This window comes from Astyanax mexicanus, chromosome 4 (genome assembly GCF_023375975.1).
Source record: "Astyanax mexicanus isolate ESR-SI-001 chromosome 4, AstMex3_surface, whole genome shotgun sequence".
NCBI lineage: Eukaryota > Metazoa > Chordata > Actinopteri > Characiformes > Acestrorhamphidae > Astyanax > Astyanax mexicanus.
This window is the reverse complement of record NC_064411.1, coordinates 36,132,527-36,156,540: the sequence shown is the minus strand read 5'-3', so window position 1 is coordinate 36,156,540 and position 24,014 is coordinate 36,132,527. Positions and strand designations below refer to the sequence as shown.

The following is a 24,014-nucleotide window of genomic DNA, read 5'->3' as shown; positions in this document are numbered from 1 at the left end:
GCCAGCAGGCTACAGGCTAATAATAACCACCTCTGAATGGCGAAAGAGCTTATAGTGCAAAAAGTGCGGTACATAAAGTTTTCCACGATTAGTCAATATTAAAAAAATAAAAAAAACACAAAAATTACACTTTTTTATCCAAACTTCTGTAAACAGTAGTGTCGGTTTGTCGTGATTCATCAAACCACCCACAGAAACTCACGTGGAGCTTCTGAGGCTCTCCACGATGCTCGCAGCCACAAATTGAACATTTGTTGTGATTTATTAAAGCATAATGTGATATTGATTAACACATGATGTATCATCTGGCTCTACAACACATACACACTCAAACATAGCGATACACACATATACACACACATATATACACGCACGCACGCACCTCCAACACCAATAAAACCTAGGCACATGCCAACACACCCTGGCTGAGTGAATGAGCTCACTCTTTATCTCTCTGTCTCTCTCTCTTTTGCTCTCTCTCTCTCTCTCTCTCTCTGCCCCACCTCCCTCCAACTCACTGCAGCGCTGGGTGCTGGATACTGCCACACACTCAGAGCCTCTCCACACTAACGCTGCACTATAGAGACACACTCTTCAGATCCTCAGAGCGAGCGAGAGACAGAGAGAAAGAGAGAGAGGGAAAGAGTGAGAGAGAGAAAAAGATAGAGAGAGTCTACAGAGAAGAAGACGAGAAGGGAAAGATAGAAGATAGCAGAGCAAGGAAGATACTGATACTGATCAGATAATACTGAGAGAAAGGACAGAACAGTAAGAGTGGAGGGAAAAGAGAGCGAGAGACAGAGACAAACACAGCAAGATAGAGAGAGAGATAGAGAGAGAGGGAGAGAGAGAGAGAAAGATAGAGGGTAGCATTGACACAAACAGAAAGAACATAACAGTAAAGAAGAGGAAAAAAGAACAAGAGACAGTAAAGCAAGAGAGAGTCAGATGGAGAAAGATAAAACATTAAAGAAAGACTAGATAGAGGGAGAAAGAGAATAGATAAGGATAGACAGAACAGCAGAGAGAAGAGCCGTTATGTATGTGTGTATTTACTGGACGGAGAGTTTAACCAGCAGATCCATCCCCTATTCGGACTCCACCGGTTCCACTCTCAGGACACTCTGACCAGCGCAGTAAAGGTAGGTGTTTCTCAAAATGTTCAAAAGCTGCTTTCAGGCTTTTGTTAGAGCTTTTTAAGATGTTTCTCCACACCGGTCCTAGGAGAGCGAGGCTCAGACGTGAGGAGAGAAGCGTAATCAGTGTGCGGAGAGTGTGTGTGGAGTGTGTGCCGAGTGCGTACGAGCCAAGCGCAGCTCACGGATTACACTGATGAAGTCGTTTAAAAGGCTTTAATGATGATGAACGGCTCGTGCGCTCGGCGGTGAATCACCTCCCCCCTTAAAGACTGTCCACCGCAAGCGCTCACCAGCTGCTGGAAAGGGGTCTCCGCTGACCACGTCTGCTCAGCTTTCCCAGAGAGGGTCTGGGATGTTGTGTTTATTTGGTTTGATGGAAATCCGCTGGAGATTTAGTAAGAAAAAGAAGGAATTGGTTTTCATCCCAGTGGAGGAACTTCTGCAGGTTTTAATTCCAAGCCTGATGTTTTTGAACGGTTTAGAAGTTGTTGTTTTTATTTTTTTAAATCATTGACCATTCTGGAACAGGTAAATTAGAACTAGGGTGGTAGCCTAGATTGTTAAGAGTCAAGACCAAGACTTTTAGAAGTCAAGTCCAAGTCAAGACTGGGAAAGGAATGGATGAGAACAAGACAATGCCAATTCCAAATGAAGTTAAGACTAACAATTGAGCAAGGTCCCTTGGCAAGAGTCTTAAGATCGTCCTTGAGATCAAGACCTGTGGAGTTGAGGGTTTCTAGACACTCTTCCAAAAATTGACTTTAGGTCAAGGATTCTCTAATTCTTTATACAGTCAATTTAGTTCAAAACAGAACCACTACAACCCAAATAATAACATAAGTGCTTGAAGCATTCTTTACCTTATTAATTCGTTCTTCAAATAGCCTAAAGGAAAAGGTCTTGTAGATGGTTTTAATTCGGTACCATACAGAACCCTTTTCCCCAGGCCTAACATACATTAGGTTCTGGAAGTCAACCTATATTTTGTGGAGATCCTAGTCCTGTAGTCAAGACTATATTTGTAGACAAAAAAAGGTTGTGAGTAGTTGAGTTTAGGTCTGAAGCGTTGCATAAACTGGGTCAAGTTCTGGAACAGGAGTCTCCAACAGTGCTCCAAGAGTGCTTCCTCTCTGCAGACTTTGGACTCAATCCATCAGACCTGATCCAAATAATTAATGCTTTCACTCTTTGATTGGCTGAATTGGTGTGTGTTAAGTTTGGCTTAGAGTTGGAACCTTCAGGAAGGTAGCTCTCTCTGCTGGTAATCTAGACCATCAAAAGTGTAGAGTTCGCTTCAACCTTACTGGCATTGTGGACACCAATCATTCATCTACTAGAAAAATTGGTTAAGAGCTGTGCTGGAGCTAAGGGGTTTGTATATGGTACTTGGCTTGGGTGTATGGTTTTAGAAGTCAATCTGTAGTTGGTGTAAGAGTCTTATTCTCTTATTACTCTTCAGTAACCCTTGACCCACTGGAGCAGGTGTCTAGAGAAGCTTTGTCGCTGAGCTTTTCTATATGGTACTTGGCTTGGATCTGTGGTTCTAGACATCAATAGGAAGTTGATGGGTAACCTAGACCTGAAGTCAAGACCACCATTTTTTAAATCCAAGCTCAACAGTAGTTGACACTGATTTTAAAAGGGTATTCAAACCAAATGAGAGCCTGACTAAGTCAAGATTCAGACCCTAGAGTATAGAGTCCCCTTCAGTCCGTGGCAGCTTTCCTTTGACATCTGTGGTCACTAAGCATCCATCTGGAAATCTGTGTGTGAGGTTTTTAACTGCAAAGCTGATTCGCATCAACTTAATCTCAAACTCTTCAGAACCCCTTGACATACTGGAGCAAACATCGGAGCAAATGTTGGCGCTGAAGGTTCCTGTATAGTTGTTGAAGGTGTGGTTCTAGAAGTCTAGAAGTTTGTAATCTTTCTAGAGTCTAGGGCTGTAGGCAAGACAATATTTGTGGAGAGTCAAGGTTGAGTCTAAAGGATGTCAAGAAAAAGCTTGCAGCTTGCAAAGAAGCTAGAGCTGTAGTCAACATCAGTTTTGCTGGGTATAAGACAAGCCCAAGACTATGACTATTAACGGTTGAGTTAAGAAAGAGTCTAAAGAAGGCCAAGGTCTTAATCTAGACCCTTAAGAATGTAAAGTCCCAATCCGTCTAGTTGGCACAGTGACATATATGTTGGTCATCACTATCTGCATGTGGGGATCTTATTTCCAAATCTAATAGACTGAACTAATAAACTAATTTATCTCTTCAGGATTCTTGGATATGATGTATGGGTTTAGGAGAAAGTGTTTGCATGGAAACACGGAATGAAATTGAAACTACTTTTTTCAAGTTAACAGAAGTTATCAATGAGTCTAAAGGATTCAAATCTAAAGGCCAAGTCTAAACAGAGTCTAAATGAGAAGAACAAGTGTCTTAAATCATTTGGTCCAGTTTGTTGCCAGTACAGTGACTTCTCAGGTCCTTTTTTTTTAGGTGGTGTGTAATTTTTTTCCCTTCCCTGCTAAATTTTGACTACCTTCAAGTGCACATGTGTCATGTGTCAGAAGAATGAGCATAATGGATTACCATCAGATTGGATGGATTACCCTGAAGACTATAGAGGCATGAGTGTACGATAATAACATCTTTAATTTTGATAGTACTAACAGTATGTGATAGATAACAATTTATGTAACGTTAGTCTTTGGAGTAGGCCCTGTTGTCAGTACAGGTCTGCAATATTTGGATCATCGTAGATCTTGCTGTATGTAGGAGGCGTGTTTGGAGCCAATCTCTGGGCAGTTGGTGGGGCCAAACTGGAGATAGTGGAAATGAAACATCACCTGCAAGCAGAGAAGGGTGTGGAAGGGAAGGTCTTATAAAAACAGGCGGAAGCTGGTGATTGGTGGAGATATGAAAGACACGCATTGGGGTTTCCAGCTAAAACTAGTGCTGAAGCTTATATTTACATTAGATACAGGAATTAGAAATGTAACCTATTGTGTCCATACTGTTGCTTGACAGTTGCAGACAGGAAAGGAAGTTCGATTTCGGCATAACGGCGCTTCTTTTTCTTCTTCTATTGTTTAATGGGGATGAAAGCCTGCCATCGTTTCTATAATTGGTCCAAATCTTTAAACCACTCAAAAAAAAAATGTTTTCACACTGTAAACAAATCAGATCATGGGTCAGTTCATAAAAACCAAGACCACTTCTTTTGGTCAGAACAAATTTTGGTTCTTTGGTCTAGACTATGGTTTGTGGCACCGTTGAGCACTCTTTAAGACCAAGCCTTAACCAATCTTTAAATTACAAATTGAAACTGCAATTTATTGCTCTTTTCAAAACTGTTTAGTGGAGTCATTTAAAAGTGAGCTAAACTCTACAAGTAATTAAGGTAGAATTCTTGGGTTATTACTTTCATTTAGCAAAACTGCTTCAAAAAAATGACTTAATTACATGATTTATTGCATAGTTATCTCTACCCTCTCTGAAATTTCTGATTTGCATCTTATTCATATTCTGTATCAACTAGTTCAAGTCTGTACTTTCTGACACTTTTTAATTTGTAAGTTCGGATCTGACACAAAAATGGGGGAGGACGAATTTACATAAAAGAATCTCATCTTCAACTCACAAACACAAATGTGTCCATTCTCAGATCCACTTGACTAAATCAAACACAAAAAAATGAATAAAAATCTTTATACCATTTGAATTTAAGTCAGATGTCAGAATTTCAATTGGATTCAGTTTCCAAGTAGGGCATCCCCATAAGTCAGATTTTCTACTTGGAAAGTCAGGAAAGCCTTATTAACCCAAAGATCTTAATTCAAGATGGCTGTGTCCCATATCAACAGTAGTAAAAAATGTGTAGACTTTACTGTCTGACTTCTGTGGACATGTTTCTATAGTGTTTGAATGTTTAAAATACTGCACAGTGTGTTACTATCAACTGGTTTTGGCTAGATTCACAGTACAACATTGGAATAACTGTCAAAACAGCACTTTAAATAGCGTTTAGCTAATTATTTCTTTTAAGATGTAAAACAAAACTGTGTAAAATGATCTCAATATTTAACTGGAATGCTGTTGATTCAGGTGTGACATCATTTTTAGCTCTAACATCTGACTTTTAAAGGTATGAAATGGAATGAAACATAAATGTATGGCAACACTTTACTTGGATAGTACATTGTTGATGCCCTTATATATGCTCAACTTACATTTTATATATTATTCTATGTATATTAAATGCAACTGAAGTTGAATGTAAATGACTCTCTATGGAATGTAACCCTACTTCTACCCCTAACTCTAAATCATAAACTTGACCTTTAAGAATCAGATTAAGGGTTATATTTACGTTTTAGGGTAATGTTAGGGGTTGGTTTTAGGGTGGATTTAGGGTTCTGGTAAAATTTAGCACTGAGAATCAATTTGTTTTCAGATCTCCTTTTGTTTTGTTTTGTTTTCTTGTACCCTCTGTTACCAGTCACCTCTCTACAAAGGTGTGACAGTGAGATCTGGTTTGACTGAGGTTTATATAGGGTGCCGGACAGGTGCACCTGGTTGATGCTAATCACCTCAGGTATTCTGGGAGTTGAAGTTTTGAGATCCAACTGTACCATTTCTTTTCCTATGTCTAAAAGACAGGGTGGGGTTGATTTAGGGTTTGGTTAAAGGTAAACAAAAGCACTGAGAATCATTTACATTCAGAAGATATTCAACTTGGTGTTAGTTGAACATCAGTTGAGTGTTAGATGAGTGTTATGGTTGGGGTATGTAGGTGTTGGATTTAAATGCAGAGCAGATAGGGAGATTTATATAATGAATATATTTGTTAGTATATATATTACTTAATATGTTTTTACTTATATGGATATAGTTATATTATTCATTAGTCAGTTTGAATAATAGTTTTGAAATAATAATGTATTATACGCAACTGTTTCTCCACCAAGGAGACTGGAGAATAGGTGAAAAAAAAAAAATCAAAAGAGGTGTGCAAAAAAAAAGGCGGGAAACAGAGCAAAGTTCCAAATGTTCCAACAAAAGACAGCTTGCAGCTTTAAATAAACCAAACGAAAACACAACCAAACTCAAAAAAGATATATATTTTCTTTTCTCTTTTTTATGTATTTCTTTTCAGATATCTTTGCTTCTTTTGTGAACCTTTCTTTTGAGATCTGTTTTTATGAGATATTTGAGTTTTTTTTTTCTTTTCTTTTCTCTTCTTTTCTTTTCTTTTACCCTCTGTTACCGGTCAGCTCTCTACAAAGGTGCGACAGTGATGTCTGGATTGACTGAGGTTTATACAGGGTGCATCACAGGTGCAGCTAGTTGATGCTAATCACCGCAGGGGATTCTGGTAGTTGGAGTTTTCAGATCCAACTGTACCATTTCTTCCCATTTGTTTACCACTCCCCCTGCTGGCAGCCTGTGGTGTGCAGCACTGCCCAATCACAGTGAGCATCTTTGAGGCATCTATGAGGCATCTACAGTGGACTAGATATGTGTACATCAACGTTAGAGATCAAAGCAATATCCAGTTAGTAGTAAAATATTTTAAAAAATTCAGTTACAAAACATCTTGAAAAGACTATCCTTACTACAGCACTTCTAGAAGCTTTAGTTTCTTCACATTCAAATCTAATTTGCTTTAGATCTCGATTAGATAAGATTTTTCTTTATAGCAATCTTCCTCAAAGTTCTCCATATTTTGCTACATCCCAACTCAGGCTAAACTTTCAGTGGTTGCTCATCAGTTGCTAGTCAGCATGAGTTTAGGGGTTAGATACTATCTATTGAAGGATTTGTTGGGGAAACCAAACTTTTCTTCTATCATTTCTCCAAAAATTCTTTATATTCGAAGATTCCACACAGATTCCCAGTGGTTGGGATGAGGTTCCTGAGTGGGCAGCTCAGTGTCTGTTGGGTTAGCTTCGGCTGCTGCTGCTGGTCAGGCAGCTAATGCAGCGCTGCAGTGATGGGTTAAATATTTATTCTCAGAGTCCAGTGATGAATAAGAAATAGAGAAAGATGGGGGAGCAGTAAATAGGCTCATGGCGCTTCACTTCGCTGGGTTTTCAAACACACCATGGCCTGACGAAGCTGAGGAAAGTTCAGAGTGATGCTGTATCGTTTGAGCTCAGTACAGCTAACAATGTGCGATTGCTTGTTATTTAGAAAACCCAGAGATTAGGGGAGAATCTTAATATAAAGTAAATTTGATCTTTACTGAGGCTTTTATAAAAAGAAGGCTGGTAGAAAATGCTTGTGTTCACCATTGCTAGCTTGGTGCTAGCATAATAGTTCCTGTGAGAGTGTAATGTAAAGTTTCCATTAGACGTTTTATGGGAGATAGATGTATTTAAGGATGGTATCTAACATGCTTTTAATAATGTTTTGACTGTATTTGTCTCTTATTTTAACTACATAAAAAAACTTTTAAAAACTGTAATTCCTCTCTCTCTATTTTTGAAAATACAATAATATCAAATGTATATATGATATACACAGCTCTGGAAAAAAATAAGAGACCACTTCAGTTCCTGAATAAGTTATATGTTTGAGTAAAATGTACATAGTTGTTTTATTCTATAAACTACAGACAACATTTCTCCCAAATTCCAAATAAAAATATTGTCATTTAGAGCATTTATTTGCAGAAAATGAGAAATGACTGAAATAACAAAAAAGATGCAGAGCTTTCAGACCTCAAATAATGCAAAGAAAACAAGTTCATATTCATAAAGTTCATAGAGTTCAGAAATCAATATTTGGTGGAATAACCCTGGTTGTTAATCACAGTTTTCATGCATTTTGGCATGTTCTCCTCCACCAGTCTTACACACTGCTTTTGGATAACTTTATGCCACTCCTGGTGCACAAATTAAGCAGTTTAGCTTGGTTTAATGGCTTGTGATCATCCATCTTTCTCTTGATTATATTCCAGAGGTTTTCTTGCTGTATTTTACTAATCATATGTACATATTATCTATATTATGTACTATGTACTATTATCTATATAGAACATACAGTATAACGTCTATTTTTATTTTACTACATAATTTAAACAGACAAACTGTCCCTTACACTGTGCCAAAATTTCTTGATGAGCGGACCAATAGAAACACGTCAAAAGGACCTAAAATAATCTCTTTTTGCATTAACTTTTATTGAAAGTTTAGAATGTTTTTCTCTCTCCTGTAAAGTTGCTGTTTTGGAGATACTTGTTTTTCATTGGACAGCGACTACAATTAGAAGCAACCAATCAACCAACAGGAATGAAGCTTGGTGGGTAGTTGAACCAGACTGTCATGGAGTGTCTCAGAATGGCTGCACACCGGTCAAATTTGACGTTGACAAGTAGTTTGGTTTGTTGTGGATTCCTTGTGTTCCTTCATAATCTGGATGACTTCAGTATTAATTTACTGATTTAAATGTGGAAATCTGAAAACTAGGGCTATCTATGTGTAAATACTAATAGTTTAATGTCTTATTTAGTTCACTATATAGGAAAGTAAGGAGGCATTTCAGATTTACCCAGAAACAACTTGCTTGAGTTGTGACGTCAGCTTTTTAAAGCCTTCTCAAAATCAATTTTCCCCTGTTCATATGACAATACTGAAAACAGAGTTTTTTCAAAAAATCTTGGATCACCTTCTGAGTGATTTATTTTAAAATGCTTGTTTTTTTTTTAAGAGAACAGGGCACAAGAGAATCCAAAGAGTACATATGGTTGGGCATACGATAATCTAAAAGTTAATCTGCTGTGGCCCCACCCTTCTGAGCTAGTCCCCCCTAACCCCAACTAATCTAGATTATAGAATTAGCTTCAATCTAATGTTGTTTGGGATGGCAGCCTCTTGGTGCTACTTGAGCTTATTTACTACATTATTGTAACTAAGACGGATTGCAGAAAAACATCAAGCAAGCTACTATTCTAGCTACTCTTGTTTTGTATAGCTAAAACCCTTGACAGACCTTGGGGACAATGGCAATAAATGCACAAAAAATGTTGCACCCAGAAGGAAGGGTGTTGGCTTGCAATGTTATTAGAAATAAATATAAAGGATACCAGTCACAATACATGATTACACATTAAGATTTTATCAGTTTCTTTGGGCAACATATTCAGTAAAGAAGTAGTCTGGAACTTCCTGCCATGAGTAAAACAACATGAAAGGTGTCTCGGCATGGAATTGTAGAGGTTCCTAATGGTGTCCAGTGATAAAGAATTCATCCCATGCAGCCTGTATATTCATGCAGTTCCTACATATTTTGTTGTAGGGTTGGAATATTGATAGCATGTCCAACAGAATCCCACAAGACATAGTATCTGTGTCTTCAAGACAAACTCCAGATATGGAAGCAGCATATGGATGCAGAAACATTGTCCTGTGGGAATAGCATACCAGACTATTGCAGGACCTCATTAACCCCATAACTTTAGGTTATCAAAGTGTCTGTTATGAAGACCAAATGTGATCTGCCATCATAGAAATAGAGTTGAGCCAATGTAGTGTTAGGAGTCTTGCCCATGGAATCTTATTGGTGTAGAGCAGTATAGTCACCCAGATTGGGAATTGAACCTCAGTCTCTCACATGATGTGGTAGCTCACTTGCATGCAATGGTGTTATCCACTCCACCACACCAAAACACCAAACCTTTTGGATGTGTGAGGTGAATCAACAAACCGTTAATCTTGCCACTGTTGACAGATTCATTGGTTGCGTCAACTAAGGCAAAAGTGGGACTCTTCACTGAAGATCCATCTGCCATTTTGACTTCATCTTGGTGGAAACAACCAATGGATTTGTTTGTTATGGTACCAGAAAGTCCCTATTAAAATAAAAAGCCATAGCCCCAACACTTGCCCTAGCCCTAGCCCATAATTTGTAGTCCACCCCTGAAACTTCAGTCTCACAACCTTGTGATTCGCCGTAAACTCTCCTCGCTCATGGCTGTCTGCTACCCTTGATTCTGTTTGATTTGTAAATATGTCATGGCCTCAGTAAATATACTGGCAGAGCTGACTAGCTCATGAATGTTGGAGAGGATGTTTCAGTAAAGTATTCTGACTCAGCCAATCAAGAGTGGTTCACTCCAGAAGCCTAAACTCTGCCTCACTGAGCACCAAAAAAAACATATTTCTGTACTGATTTATGCCAATACACAACAACATTTACACAAATCTACTTAAATTCACATATTTACTGTCAGACATGTGAGTTCTGCTAAGATTTACTGTCTAAAACTTCCCTAGGTCACTTGCCCTGAGGAGCTTTCACATTATGCAGCCCATGCTGGCCACATGCTGCCCTCAGGGCAGGAGAACTCTGCCAGAGTCTCCAAAAAATACTTATAGTAAGAGTTACTGTTTCTTACAGTAAATTCTATTTTATACACATTTCAATATCTGCTTCAGGATAAATAATCAGCTATTAGCAAGCAAAGCAAGTTTAGGAATCATGTTCAAAATAGTGTGCTAATAGAATGTCAAGTAAAGTGGCAAGAGTTAAAATCAATCTGCTCAAAGCACATTGGTCCAGATGTTCTGGTCTTGTCTAGGTGTTCTTTTAAATCATGGGCCTGTCTAGAAGTTCTAGTCCTGTTCTTGTCTAGGTGTTTCTCTGCAGTTCTGGTCTAGACTCGGTTATCGCTGCAGTTCTGGTCTGGTCTTGGTTTTCTCTGCAGTTCTGGTATTGTCTATGTGTTTCTGAGTCCTGTTCTTGTCTAGAAGTTTGCTGAAGTTCCCTCTAAAACCTTGGCCTTGTCTCTGTGTTTTCTAAAAGTCTTGGTCTTGTCTACATGTTCTCTGAAGTCCTGGTCTTGTCTAGGATTTCTTCTTAAAGCTGGTCTTGTCTATCTGTTTTCATAAAGTCTTTGTTTAATTTATGAGTTTTCTTAACTCATAAATTGGTCTTGTTTAGAAGTTCTCTGAAGTTCTGTTCTCATCTAGATGTTCCTTAAGGTCTGGTCTTGTCAGGTGTTCTCTAAAGTCCTGATCTTGTCTAGGTGTTCTGTAAAGTCCTGATCTTGTCTAGGTGTTCTCTAAAGTCCTGATCTTGTCTAGGTGTTCTGTAAAGTCCTGATCTTGTCTAGGTGTTCTCTAAAATCCTGGTCTTGTCTAGATGTGTTCTCTACAATTCTGGTCTAGTCTAGGTGTTCTCTGCAGTTTAGATTTTGTCTAGGTGTTCCCTAAGGTCTTAATCTTGTCTAGAATGTCTATGAAGTCCTGGCCTTGTCTAGGTGTTCTCTAAAGTCCTGGTCTTGTCTAGATGTGTCCTGCAGTTTAGATTTTGTCCAGATGTTCTCTGAAGACCTGGTCTAGGTGTTCCCTAAGGTCTTAATCTTGTCTAGATTTTCTCTGAAGTCCTGGTCTTGTATATGCATTTTCTAAAAGGCTTGGTCATGTCCAGGCGTTCTCTGGAAAAATAGTCATTTTTATTTCTTTGACAGCAAGGGTTTCCACCTTGTACACCTGCCATAAAAATCTAACTTGCACTTGCACTCTTTCCGATGTTAGCTGCTGTACCTTGACATCAACTGTGGCAGGAGCTACCTGTCCCATGAGGATATTTCAGGATGGCTGTAGACTATATGGCTCAATTTGCTAGATCATCCTGACCTGATCATGTTGGCAGTAACTTGTAAATCAATTTCCAAACAGTAAACGAATGATTTTGTTGAATCATCTGCATCTACAATCTTCTTTCTGAAGATCCCAGAGAGCTCTTTGGATCTGGTCATGGTGATCCATTCAAATTTAACAGTCAAGTGCAAACCAAACAAATGTCTGAGGTTTAAATAAGATAAACTCCTACAAAATGCTCTCAAATGATCTCTCTAATTATGTGCAGCTGAAATTATGCTCTTAAAATGTATCGCTGTATTTTTTAAAGATTTTTAAGATTCTTGCACATATCATTTTTATAGGTTTAGATCTTGTCCTATTGTCAAGAGTAAAAATAATAAAAAAGCTTTGAACACTATAGGTTTTGCTTGACCCCACAAAATGACTAAATGTACTGGATATGAGCAATGCTTATAACAAGGGCATGATGGAAAAGCTCTGGTTGCATATGGCAGGGCTATAGCTGTAGCTAATCTCGTAATTAGTTATTAGTAGTGCTGAGTTAACTGCCCTTCATAATTGTGAGTATGCTGACACTAGAAAATGTAGTTTACCTTAAATATGACTAACATGAAAACTTTCCAGCACCTGTGTGCTAGCCTTCTGTTGCTAGCAACACAGCGCTATACATTTGTGCTGTTTGTGTCTAAATTACTTAGTCCTAAATTGAACTTTTTAACAGATAAAAAAATGACATTACCGTCATGGACCATGGAATTATATATTGATAAGACATTCTTAACGTCTGTCATGTTCATGTTTGTTGGTTAATTGCCCAGCCCCAATTTTAGCACAGCCACTGTTGGGCAATTTCAACCAATACAAGGTCATCTATAATGGATTACCGTCCACCTGGCATGAAGGGTCACATTGGTCTATTTTAATTCCTATTCCCTTTTTTTGGTAGCCAAATTGTTGCTAATTCTTCAAGTATAGTAAGTCTGAATTTAAAAACAATATCACCTGTGTGCTAGCCTTCTATTGGTATGCTTACTCTTATTCTTTAGGAGCCAAATTGCTGCTATTGCTTCAAGTATAGTTGTTTGGATTAACATTTACTGTTTTAGACTTCTGTAGGGGCAATTACCTGAGGAACTTTCACGTATCTTATGCAGCCCATGGAGGCCACATCCCATTCCCTTTTTTTGGTAGCCAAATTGTTGCTAATTCTTCAAGTATAGTTGTCTGGTTTAACATTTACTGTTTTAGACTTCTATAAGGTCAATTACCTGAGGAACTTTCATTTCGTGCAGACCACGCAGGCTACATTTTGCCCTCAGGGCAGCAGATTTCTGCTGGTGTCTTCAATAAAAAAAAAATACAGTATCACCTGTGTGTTAGCCTTCTATTGGTATGCTTATTCTTATTCTTTGGGAGCCAAATTGCTGCTATTTCTTCAAGTATAGTAAGTCTGGTTTAATATTTACTGTTTTAAACTTCCATAGGGGCACTTTCCCTGAGGATCTTTCATATTATGCAGCCCATGCAGGCTACATATTGCCCTCAGGGCAGCAGATTTCTGCTTGTGGCTCCAAAAAAAAGAATACTGTATACCTCTGTGTGATAGTCTTCTTTTGCTAGCAAAACAGTGCTTATTCTTTTTGTTTGGGATCCAAATTGTTGCTATTTCTATACAAGATTTCTGCTTGTGGTCTTCAAAAAAATTTTAAAACCGTATCACCTGTGCGCTAGCCTTCTATTGGTATACTTATTCTTATTCTTTGGGAGCCAAATTGCTGCTGTTGCTTCAAGTGTATTTGTTTGATTTAACATTTATAGTTTAAAACTTCCATAGGGGCACTTCCCCTGAGGATCTTTCATATTAAGTAGCCCATGCATGCTACATTTTGCCTTCAGGGCAGCAGATTTCTGCTGGGGATAACTTTCTTTTGCTAGGAACACAGTGCTTATTTGTAATGTTTGTGAGCCAAATTGCTGCTATTGCTTCAAGTATAGTTGTTTGATTTAACATTTACTGTTTAAAACTTCCATAGGGGCACCTCCCCTGAGGATATTTCATATTATGCAGCCCATGCAGTCCAAATTTTGCCCTCAGGGCAGCAGATTTCTTCTGGGGTCTCCAAACAAAACAAAAATTCTCTACACATCTGTGTGATAGCCTTCTTTTGCTGGCCACAGAGTGTTTATTGTTTTCTTTTTGTTTGGGAGCCAAATTGCTGCTATTGCTTCTAGTATTCTTGTTGCATTTGCTGCTGTAACACGTCATAATTGTGGCAACACCACTGAGCGCCAAACTATTCTATCAGAGACTCACGACAGTCACGCAGACACACGGCTGACATGAAAAGACTTCATTAGTCTACAGATTCATTTCCGTTAATTCTTCCCCCGCTCTCCCGCACGGTCTAACTAACTGATGTGCGGCTTCGTAGAGGCTTGATAGAGTTCGCATTGGGGTGTACAGTATGTGTGTGCATGCGTGTTTATTGTGTTGTTTTATCACGCAGCACGGCCGCATTTGAAAGTGCTTTTACAAAGGGAATTAATTCCTCATTCAATTCAGCGGCGCTCTGCATTAGCACACAATCGGGCTTTGTGGAGCGACTCCCCTCGGCCGTGTTTTCGGGCATGGCGGTAGCCCTCCGCTGATCACAGCGGCCAGGCAAAGCCGGCGCGAGCAGGCTTAACCTTGGCCATGTGCACAGATCACAGCTTCAAATGCTGGTACATGAATAACAAGGCTGCTCCTTTGAGCTTTATCTAGGAAGGTCCACCGATTCTGTGAATGCGAGATTAGAGGCGGCGCTTCTGTCGGAGCGCCGGCGTCCAGGGAATACAGCAACAATGAAACACTACATCTCTTTATTTACACTATGCTTTGTGCAGGTTAAATGCAGAACAAATGGAGAGAGAGAGAGAGAGAGAAAGAAAGAGAGAGAGAGAGAGAAACAAGAGTAAAGCTGAGTAGTGACGGGGGAAAAATAAAATCACTGTTCACTCCTCTCATAATGAAAAGTACAAAAGGGCAATGGTTATTTGTGTATAATATAGATGACATAGTGATTTGTAGATGATATAGATTTATATAGGTAGACTATTATATTATACACAGTATATACAGGGGTTGGACAATGAAACTGAAACACCTGTCATTTTAGTGTGGGAGGTTTCATGGCTAAATTGGAGTAGCCTGGTGGTCAATCTTCATTAATTGCACATTATTGCACCAGTAAGAGCAGAGTGTGAAGGTTCAATAAGCAGGCTAAGAGCACAGTTTTGCTCAAAATTTTGCAATGCACACAACATAATGGGCGACATAAGAGGACAAATTGTTGGTGCAATTTGTCCTCGTCTTGCTGGCGCATGTGTGACCAAGACAGCAAGTCTTTGTGATGTATCAAGAGCCACGGTATCCAGGGTAATGTCAGCATACCACCAAGAAGGACCAACCACATCCAACAGGATTAACTGTGGACGCTGTAAGAGGAAGCTGTCTGAAAGGGACGTTCGGGTGCTATCCCTATATATCCCTGGTACATATGTGGCACTGTGGATTGAGGAATGTTAAATCCATCCATCTGTCACCCACTATCAGGGCTTGCTCAAACCCCAATAATTGACATTGCCTTAAGCTTGTCATGAGCACAATATCCAGTGTTCAACCTCACTCACTAGATCACAGATACATTTATATGGATTTGGGCATTCCCAAGTTGTCTTCTTAGTTTACTTCTTGCCATCCCATGACTTCTGGCATGCCAGGATGTGTGCCATTTTGGAGAAAACTGTTATATACTGTACATGCATATATTCTATATGTGCTGTAGGTTTGATAGATTGATAGATATATAAATAGCTCCATCTAAGAAAAGTATATGTAAAGTTTTCATCATATTTTTGAAGCCCTCCATGTAATTCCTTTAAAATACATACAAATAAATAAACAACCCTCACCCAATACACTTCTTAATGAATTTCCAGTTCCCATTCAACACCTACGTCCATCTAATAGGTCCTTCCTAACAGAAAATCAGGTGAACTGCAGGTGAAAACTGAAGAAACCAATACAGCAGCAACAGTGGTTCTCAAACATTTGAGACCATGTACCACCCACAATCAACACAATCAAACCAAAAAAACTGTGTATCATCCACAGGATCATATGAAAGCAAAAAAGAAATATGTGTAATAACGCTCTTGGATATGAAATTGCTTTTTATCCAACAGCAACAATATGTGATTTTCTTAAGATTCTTAAGATCCAGGGATTTAGACATTCCCTGATACCCACCTGCATTTGCTTGTATACTCATGTTTTTGATGCATTAAAAAAACATATATTTGATGATATAGTTTGAGAAACACTGACATAGAAGATCAGATCAGCACCTAAACCTGTGCTCTTCTAAACTACATGTTCTATAATAACATATCTATAGTGTTAGAAATAAAACGTTGTATTTGCAGAACAGACTCAAGGTCTTCTTCAGAATGCAAAGCTGCGTAACGAGAAAACCACAAGCAAGAGAGAAATATCTTTGACAGGTGAAAAAAAAAAAAAAAAAAAACGACCAGGGAAAAAAACAGAAACATGGAAAATGAAAAGTGAGGATCAGGATAGTAAGAAAATGAGAAGCAGCAGACAGGAAATAAATCAGTTCAGATGAAAAATGACAAGACAATAAAATGCAGGGTACCATAAATAATATGTGTCCAGTGCAGAGGAGGCGCAATTACACAGGTCCTGAAGAGTAAAAAAAATAAAAATATATTCCAGTTAGAAAATACTTGAGTAAAGGTAGAAGTAGAATATATATATTTTAGTATTTTTTACTCAGGTAAAAGAATAAACACACACATAACTATATGTATACTAAAAAAAAAAATGTTTTGTGTTACAAATGAACACAAGATTGAATTAAAAATAAATTGATATGGCTGATGGCATGAATTGTCGTCTTATTGAGCTCCTATTGAGCAGACTCTGATACACATTTCCTAATAATATCACTAATAAAAGGGTAGTCAAACTCAGCCACGTAAAAATGCCATTCAAAACAACAAAGCCAGAGGTTTATATAGCAAACAATGTTTCATTCCAAATAAATCTTTGTATATAAACCAACCTGTATGGTGTTTTTTCAAAATAAGCCAAGGACTGCAACAGGAAAATATAGACACTGAAGACTCTGAAATATTATATTAATACTTACTAGGGGTGTGCCATATCATATCGTGCGCAATAATATCGCCAACATTTTTGAATATTGTGAACAATATTATACACTGAAATATCGTGGCAGCATATTACCTACCCCTATTTATTACACCAGGGTGTTTTTATCAAAAGAAAAATTCACACTGTTCTGACCTCTTCATTATATATTTACTATTATTACAGATTATATCTGTCCAGCATCATTTATTTTACTTCAGTATTGGTTATATATGGAGTGCATTATTATTAGTATCATGACATTCTGGTTCATTGACTTCTGTTACAAATCTTATAAAATTCTTTTTTTTATTATTATTTTTTTTAATCTCTCAGTTAGTGGTGTGCCATATCATATTGCATTCAATAATAAAATTTAATTTTAAAGAAATATATTTTTTTTTAATTCAGTGTTTTGTAATTTCACCAAGAGTATCATTATTGCGAAAATACCATGAAATATCGTGATATTATTTTAAGGCCATATCGCCCACCCCTAATACTTACATTATTCGAAATAATTAAATAAATATATTTTTAGAACAACAGGCTATATAAACTAGAAATTTTTAAAATACGCAGGAAGTATTAATCTTTTAAAAAATGTATACATGTTAAACTTTTATAATTTTATACATGTTTACAGAGAGAAAGAGAGAGAGAGAGAGAGAGAGAGAGAGAGAGAGAGAGAGAGAGAGATTGCCCCCCCTGACTGGACTGGAAGCCGTATATGTTTTTTTTTTTTGTTTTGTTTTGTTTTCACCTCTGAGTGACCATCTTTCTATTTTTCCTATCTCAGTTTGTCAGTCATACAATTCAACCAATCAGTGAAGGAAGGCAACGTTCTAGCCAATTACAGTTGGAGGGGGGCGGGTCACTGACTAAAGTTCATACTTGAGAAACAGCTACGCTCACCGTTGTTCGTGTGGCATGGATATTCGGACTTATTTCCAAACAAATAAGAGGACAACAAGTGACACTGGAGTACATGAGAATGGACAGGAAGCAGCACCATTCATTTCAGTTGGAAACGTAAGCGTTGAAGTCAACACTGGAGTAAACACAAACGCCGTCTGCCACTCTACTAAAAGTGGAGTAAACCTCTTTCTGCTCACCACACCTCCTCCCTCACATGCACAAACTTAGGTTTCTTGCAGGCAGAACAGTTCTCTGTTCTGCTCCTTGTACTCCCTAGCTGTTGTAGTTAACCCTCCTAGCATGAATGTTTACTTCAGTCAGTGTTCTGACATCAGTGCTTATGTTTTTCACTGCTTGTGTTTTTGCATATATTTGACTTTTAATTTAATTGAATGAACAAAGCACTGCACTATTGTTTTTTGTTTGTTTGTTTTAGATTTTGGGATTTTATTGACAGATTGTTGTTTCTCGGCACTGGAGTCGCCATAGAGCCGCTGTTCAATTTGAAGCAAATAAAAGGCTTTTTGAAAAAAATGTGCCCCCCTGAAAAAATACAATGCCCCCCCTTTAAAATGTTTCTGCAGCCGGGTCTGAGGCATGTTGACCTTAGAAGTCCAAGGCTACAAATATCTTTCTAACCCATCCCAGAGGTACTGGATGGAGCTCCATCTGTCCAAAGAACACAGCTCAACTGCTCCACAGCTCAGTGCTGGATGGCTTTGTACCCCTTTACCTGATGTTTGGTATTGAACATGCTGACCTTTGAAGACTAATGCTACAAACAAATTCAAAGAGTATCGAATGAAGCTCCGTAATTTCTAGAGACCTACTGCTCTCACTGTTAAAAGTACACATTTAAAAAAAAAAACTTTTAGGGATTCTTCAATTTGAAACTGTTTGAATCTGCTGCTCTACATCCAAACATCTTTCCAACCTATCCCAAAAGTATTGAATGGAGCTCCATCATTCTAGAAAACACAGTTAAACTGCTCTCACTGTTAAAAGTCTAACAGCATCTTGAGGAAGTTGAGTCAACTTACTGACCAAAAAAAACAAAAAAAACATTAGTTCCGAGAACTTAAAACTTCTTAAAATGCTTCTAAGTTAACCAACTTTTAGTTACCACACGTGTCAGTGCTCTTTCTCCAGTGTTGGTTCAAACTGCTTTCCCATAAGGCTCTTGGTGCCATATATTTGCATATTGGGCGTGGTCTCTCCCTTACTTACCATCTTTGTGTTGTCTGTTGCCCAACGCTACCTTATCCTAGGCATGTGTTGTTATAATATATGAGTTGATTGCAAAACTTCAGTGTTGGCGTGTTCTAAAAGCTCACAGTATGTTGGTTTGCTGTGGCAGAGTGAACTCTTTATAGAGTTTGCTATTATGCTGCCCAGTGTTATACCTTTAGAATTGGCAGTTCTAAAAAAAAATATATATTTCTTAAATCCACGATGCTTCAAAAAAGCTGTTGAGCTTACTAAACTTTTGTTCTGTAAATAAAACTCAGTTAAGTTAAATGATCTTAACCAATTCAAGTTAAAATGTAGCTTTGACTCAGTTAAGTTGACTAAATCTAAAATTGGATATATTTACAACTTAACTGAGTCAAATCTAAATGATAACTTGATTGAGTTAAGTTGAATGAACTTAAAATATTTTATATTTACAACTGAATAAAAGCAAAATGGTGACTGAGTTTGGTTGAGCCAAACTTTTTTTTACAGTGTACAGCTTTCCAATAAGGCTCCTGGCACCATAGATTTGCATATTGGGTGTGGCCTCTCCCTTGTTTACCATCTTTGTGTTGTCTGTTGCCCAAAGCTACCTTATCCTAGGCATGCCTTTGAGTGATGTATGTGTTGAGTGCGTGCTCTCAGTGTTGTAGGCTGTGAGAGCAAGTTACTTTTTGTGTGTGTTCATAGTGCTCACAGTATGTTGGTGTGGAGCTACAGGGTTGCTCTTTACTGGATTTCCTTTTAAACTGCACCAGTATTTTGCTGTTAGTTTTGGCAGTTCTATGAAAAGTGCTAAATATGTTGAGAATGATTTTAAAAACAAATTAAAATGGCTGAATTTCTTAAGCCCACAAAACATTTAAGTTAATTAAATTATTGTTGTGTGAAAAAAAAACTCAGTTATGTTGAATAAACTTACAATTTTATGTATTTAAAGCTAAACTTTTTTTCAGTATAATGTCCACAAGGCACATTTCACTTCTTGTGCCCAGGCCGTTAAAATAGCATCATAGTTTAGGAATAAATAAAAAAATAGACTTTTACCTCATCATTTTCCTTTGACTATAAGTTGTAAATATATCGAATTTTGAGTTCATTCAACTTAACTCAATCAAAGCTAGATGACAACTTTTTATTTAACTTAACTGAATTTTGTTCACATTATAGTTTAATTAACTCGGGAGATTTTTTTTCAAGTATTATGGGTTCAAACAATCTTTGTTTATTTAAAATGTATATATAGGTATTTAGCAATTTTACCATTTTTTAAGGTACTGCCAATACTGACAGCATAACACTGAAACAGCACAAAAATGAACTCTGCAGCTCCAAAACAACATACAACTAGCACTTTGTGCTCAAAACAAGTAACTTGCTTTTACAATCTACAACACTGACATCTAAGAACAAACACACATATATTAAATCAATGCACGCCCAGGATAAGGTAGCTTTGGGCAACAGACAACACAAAGATGGTAAGCAAGGGAAAGGCCACACCCAATATGCAAATATATGGTGTCAGGAGCCTAAAGGAAAGCTGTATAAACCAGCACTGTAGAAAGAGCATTAACACATGTAGTAACTAAAAGTTGATTTATATCACATTTTTTCACAATATTAGTTATTCTGATTAAAATACAAAATCTTTTTTTAAAATGAAGTGGTACACTGATTTATTGGTTTATTTCATATTAGGCTCAAAACACACCCACAACCTAAACCTATTTTGAGTTAGTTGAACATTTGTGGGCACATATTTACATTCAAACTGAGATCTTTGAGTTGAATCAACTTATAATAACTGAGTTTAGTCTGTTGCCATTAACAGCTTCTTTTCCATTGGCTTCTGTCACAATCTATTTGTGGGTGTGTCCAACAGTTTCTGACTAACACTCACCATCAGTGTGTAGTGATTCACCCTGGGCTACCTTAGAAATAAATCAAGTTCCCTTTTAGTTGAAATAACTTGATGTTTTCACTTATGCTAAGTCAAGTTATCATTTGCTATTACATTAAACATTTAAGCAAACCGAATGTCTTAGTTAAAAGTTAAGTAAGCTCAATTTATTTGGTCTTACAGTATAGCAAAAAAAAAAAGTTAAATCAAATTCACCTTTAGTTGTAAAAACTTCATGTTCTAAGTTATGCTAGCATAAGTTTTTGTTTCCCATTATTTAACTTTTTTAAGGAAATCCATTTTCTCAATTTTTAAAAAAGAAAATCCAGTGGAGAATTAGTACATGACTTTTTTGCATTTTGAGCCTTACAGTGTGTATTTTTTGTGTCCTTATGATACCAAAGACACACCGATAAAATTGATTAGTACACTTTAGATCACTTAAATACCCCAGGTGTATCACTACACACTGATGGTGAGTGTTAGTCAGAAACTGTTGGACACACCCAGTATGCAAATAGATTGTGACAGAAGCCAATGGAAAAGAAGCTGTTAATGGCAACAGACTAAACTCAGTTATTATAAGTTGATTCAACTCAAAGATCTCAGTTTGAATGTTAATGGGACCACAAATGTTCAACTAACTCAAAATAATTGAGTATTGTTTAGAAATATCCAATTTTATGGAAAACAGACTTAATTTATTTGATGTCAAACAACCTCTGGCTTTACAGTGTAGCGATGCTTTTCTACGCAGATCACATATGCTGTGCATATGAGGTTGAACCCCTGTGTCAGCACTGGATGCACCTTAAAGTAATAAATTTCCCGAGCTCTGCATTTGTTAGTGAAGTACGGTCTAGCGGGGAAAAACGAGCGCTCACAACAGAAAGTGAAAGAAGACAACGCAGGAGGAATTATAAATAGCACAGTAGTACCGAGGGCCAGACGCCGGGCGGAGATCCTCCCTGCTGCCGGCGCGTGGATCCTGAAAGCGTGCATTAAAAGTTGTTCGACTCATATAGTAGCGAAGTTCCCGCTGTGGTGTCTTGACTGGATTTTCCTTTGTAGTTACGGATGGCCTGCGCCACCTTGCCACCAGCACAGTGACTCACGGCCCCCACACTGGGATTCTATTTTGTCCTTGCCCTCCTTCTTTTGCCGAGGCAATAGCTTTTTAAATGTCATACTGGTACGTCTCCAGGGTTCTATAACCTTGTCTTGCATAACGTTCCTGTGACAGCGGACAGGTATTGCTGCTTTATTCCACCACTGTTTATTGGAACACCCTTCTGTACAGTACATGTGTGGCCCCCTGACTTCATGACAGTAGCAACGTGGGAAAAAAGTAGTCCAAGGACTAGGAAATAGTGGAGGTAGATTTGAGAATAAGCTCTTTTCAATTCTTAAAACTGGTGTGATTTAAAGCAGCAGTCCGTAAGATTTTGTCTCTTAAAATGGAAGCATTTAATGTATAAGGGCACAAAATATTCTTTTACGTTAATGTTTTTAGTGTCTTGGCATGACCATCCCTACGAAGTTTGTTGGATGTAAAAACAGAATTGTGCAACCAGTATCAGATGGTAGAGAGCAGATAGTTTTGTGTGTTAGAAGAACTAATATTATCAGGTTGAGTAAACTTACCAGCCAGTACAACTCAATAAAATGAGTTCAGAGAACTTCAACCTGAAAACTAAGTTTGTTGAGCCAGTAAAAAAATGGGATTTCAACCAACTTTTAGTAACTACACGTGTCAACGCTCTTTCTACAGTGTTGGTTCAACCAGCTTTCCCATAAGGCTCCTGACACCATATATTTACATAATAGGTGAGGCCTCTCCTGTACCTACCATCTTTGTGTTGTCTGTTGCCCAAAGCTACCTTATCCTAGTCGTGCATTTGTGTAGTAGCTGTGCTGACATCCAGCCTTCAGTGTTGTAGGCTGTAAGAACAAGTTACATTTGTTCTGTTTTCCTATTGGTAACAGTATGTTGGTTTAGAGCTGCATAGTTCACTCATATACTGCCCCAGTTGTACGCAATCGGTATGAGAATACTTACATACTTATAGTTACACCATCTTTTAACCAGAAATGTAGTAATGTTAGTTAATGCAACTTGATTGATTTTGTTTATGGTGCAATTCAATATTTCCTGTTCATCTTAAGTAGAACAATTTTATGTCTTGTTTTTTAGTGTAGCCTGTCATTACCAAAAATTGATTTATTAATCTTGTTGATTTGCTCATATAATATATTTTCTCAATCTTCCCTATTACCACTATGTCAGTTTAGCTGAAGTTGTCTTAATAAAGTCAAACTATGTCAATATTCAACAGTATGATAAATTTTATTCAATACTTTGGTCACACAGCTAATCCTTTACATACTTGTGCCTGTAAAAAGTAATTCGGATGCCTTCAGTTAATACTTAAAAAAAATCCCTGTTGTAAGATTAAAAAAAAGTTTTATAAATTGAGCAGAATTTTTCATCTTAATTTTTTTGTTGTATTGAGCTGTAGTGACATAAGAAATGGAAGTGCTATTTCAACACACTTTCCTGATGAACCCAGAATAAATAAATTCCCAGCCAGCTTATAGTCACACTCAGAAACTTGCTTTTATAGCCTTCAACACTGAGACCTGGCAATTACTTTTATCACCCATGTCAAGCTCAAGTAAAGGCAGTCTGCAGGGAATGATTACACGCTGATGGAGAGTGAGAGGTGGGAGGACACGCCCAATATGCAAATAGCATGACCAACATCAGGTGAAAACCCCTGCATAAATTGCTCAGTAGACCCTGTTAAACTAAAGAGTAAAACTGAGCGTGTGCAGTAGAGCAGAGTAGTCAGCTGGGCCTCAACTAGAGTTCAACTACAATTTGTACATTTTGCCAAAACAAAATGATTTAGTTAAAACAACTTTTAACAAGAAAATGAATAATGATAGTTGAGGCAACTAGTTTGTTATATTTTTTGTTCAGCTGACTTACAGTTTTTCTCAATT

The 24,014-nt window shown here is 37.6% G+C and overlaps 1 protein-coding gene across 1 annotated transcript in view; it reads left to right on the top strand.

Moving 5' to 3' along the window:
* Nucleotides 1-543: 543 nt before the first annotated feature.
* The window catches only part of cdh12a (cadherin 12, type 2a (N-cadherin 2)), a 133,172-nt gene continuing 109,701 nt past the window's right edge, over nt 544-24,014 (top strand). The window contains exon 1 of the mRNA XM_049478519.1: nt 544-1,142. The gene's annotated coding sequence lies outside the window, so the exon portion shown is untranslated. The remainder of the gene's footprint in view (nt 1,143-24,014) is intronic.